Source organism: Salvelinus namaycush, unplaced genomic scaffold, assembly GCF_016432855.1.
Source record: "Salvelinus namaycush isolate Seneca unplaced genomic scaffold, SaNama_1.0 Scaffold3487, whole genome shotgun sequence".
NCBI classification, from domain to species: domain Eukaryota; kingdom Metazoa; phylum Chordata; class Actinopteri; order Salmoniformes; family Salmonidae; genus Salvelinus; species Salvelinus namaycush.
The window spans coordinates 13,603-16,294 of NW_024060438.1; the positions used below are offsets into that span (position 1 = coordinate 13,603).

The window sequence follows — 2,692 nt, forward strand, 5'->3', positions numbered from 1 at the left end:
ATTAACAACCTATCAACAATTCTCTCTGGGCAAGTCTGGAGAATATATGTAAGTATAACCACACAACATGTGGTGAATTCAGATGGTTCTGAAACGGAGAAACATAAGGGGGAGTCTGTGTTGGCTTGTGGGAAGATATAAGGGCGTCTGACTGTCGGGAAATGGAAGCTAAAGACAAGTACACTGAATGTAGACTACCAAACGCCTATTTAGACCCAATCACCATCTATTCAAAATAAGTTACTATAGATAGTCCAGTTTGAAACATTCTCTATGAATGAAATGGGTTTTTACATTATGTGTAATTTTATGTAGTGAGCTTTGAAATTATTGGTGTATTTCCATTTTAAAGTGGTTAAAAATGTGGATGATGGTAGTATGGGAAAATAAAGAAAATTGACGTTTTTATGTTTACTTTTAGAAAATACTAATATCAATTTGACCAAAATACCAACAAATCTCAAAATAGGTAGATGCATTAATAAGCAAGTGGTGCCTGGCCTTTTACAAATAGTTCACAAAAGGCTCCGCTGAGATTCGAACTCAGGATCTCCTGTTTACTAGACAGGCGCTTTAACCAACTAAGCCACGGCGCCGGTGATTGTCCACATGAAAAAAGGCTTTATATTTCAATGATTTATATCTCAAATTTCGATAACGAGTGAATGTAAATCGGCAATTTACATTTCAGACGGTGTTGTGTCTTTAGTTAATTACTCAAGTGAGCTTCATTGCAGAACATAAATTAAGCAATATTGATCCCATAGTTTACATTTCAAACATTTACAAGCTCGGACATTGGTGTTCGGTCATAAGGTAATCGCCCCAGACTCAACCTATGTGTCAAATCAGAATGTATTTGTGTCATGCTTCGTAAACAACAGGTGAGTAACAGTGAAATGCTTACGGCCCTAACCAACAATGCAGAGGAACAAATAGAATAATATTAAAATAATAAATACTGATCTGAGGTGTCGTGCTGCCGCAGCGCGGGATCTTATTTATTCACTTCGACTCCAGAATACACTGAGCTGGTAAAAAATATGTCTGCGGATGTTACCAAGGTTAAGTTATTGCCTAGGGTTCTACCAGTGGACCTGCTGGGCCAGTACCTATATTAACAGGGTTCTACCAGTGGACCTGCTGGACCAGCCCCTATATTAACAGCAGGGTTCTACCAGTGGACCTGCTGGGCCAGTACCTATATTAACAGGGTTCTACCAGTGGACCTGCTGGGCCAGTACCTATATTAACAGGGTTCTACCAGTGGACCTGCTGGGCCAGTACCTATATTAACAGGGTTCTACCAGTGGTCCTGCTGGGCCAGTACCTATATTAACAGGGTTCTACCAGTGGTCCTGCTGGGCCAGTACCTATATTAACAGGGTTCTACCAGTGGTCCTGCTGGACCAGCCCCTATATTAACAGCAGGGTTCTACCAGTGGATCTGCTGGGCCAGCCCCTATATTAACAGGGTTCTACCAGTGGACCTGCTGGGCCAGCCCCTATATTAGCAGGGTTCTACCAGTGGACCTGCTGGGCCAGCCCCTATATTAGCAGGGTTCTACCAGTGGATCTGCTGGGCCAGCCCCTATATTAGCAGGGTTCTACCAGTGGATCTGCTGGGCCAGCCCCTATATTAGCAGGGTTCTACCAGTGGACCTGCTGGGCCAGCCCCTATATTAGCTGTCCTAGACTCCAGGTGTGTTCTCTACCATAGCTGTCCTAGACTACAGGTGTGTTCTCTACCATAGCTGTCCTAGACTCCAGGTGTGTTCTCTACCATAGCTGTCCTAGACTCCAGGTGTGTTCTCTACCATAGCTGTCCTAGACTACAGGTGTGTTCTCCATAGCTGTCCTAGACTACAGGTGTGTTCTCTACCATAGCTGTCCTAGACTACAGGTGTGTTCTCTACTATAGCTGTCCTAGACTCCAGGTGTGTTCTCTACCATAGCTGTCCTAGACTCCAGGTGTGTTCTCTACCATAGCTGTCCTAGACTACAGGTGTGTTCTCTACCATAGCTGTCCTAGACTCCAGGTGTGTTCTCTACCATAGCTGTCCTAGACTCCAGGTGTGTTCTCTACCATAGCTGTCCTAGACTCCAGGTGTGTTCTCTACCATAGCTGTCCTAGACTACAGGTGTGTTCTCTACCATAGCTGTCCTAGACGACAGGTGTGTTCTCTACTATAGCTGTCCTAGACTCCAGGTGTGTTCTCTACCATAGCTGTCCTAGACTACAGGTGTGTTCTCTACCATAGCTGTCCTAGACTACAGGTGTGTTCTCTACTATAGCTGTCCTAGACTACAGGTGTGTTCTCTACCATAGCTGTCCTAGACTACAGGTGTGTTCTCTACCATAGCTGTCCTAGACTACAGGTGTGTTCTCCATAGCTGTCCTAGACTACAGGTGTGTTCTCTATCATAGCTGTCCTAGACTCCAGGTGTGTTCTCTACCATAGCTGTCCTAGACTACAGGTGTGTTCTCTACCATAGCTGTCCTAGACTACAGGTGTGTTCTCTACCATAGCTGTCCTAGACTACAGGTGTGTTCTCCATAGCTGTCCTAGACTACAGGTGTGTTCTCTACCATAGCTGTCCTAGACTACAGGTGTGTCCTCTACCATAGCTGTCCTAGACTACAGGTGTGTTCTCCATAGCTGTCCTAGACTACAGGTGTGTTCTCCATAGC

General features: G+C 44.9%; 1 non-coding gene across 1 annotated transcript; it reads right to left on the reverse strand.

Annotated features, from left to right (window-relative positions):
* Positions 1-522: 522 nt before the first annotated feature.
* Positions 523-596, reverse strand: trnat-agu. The gene has a single exon. It is a non-coding gene; the product is annotated as a tRNA-Thr (tRNA).
* Positions 597-2,692: the final 2,096 nt, after the last annotated feature.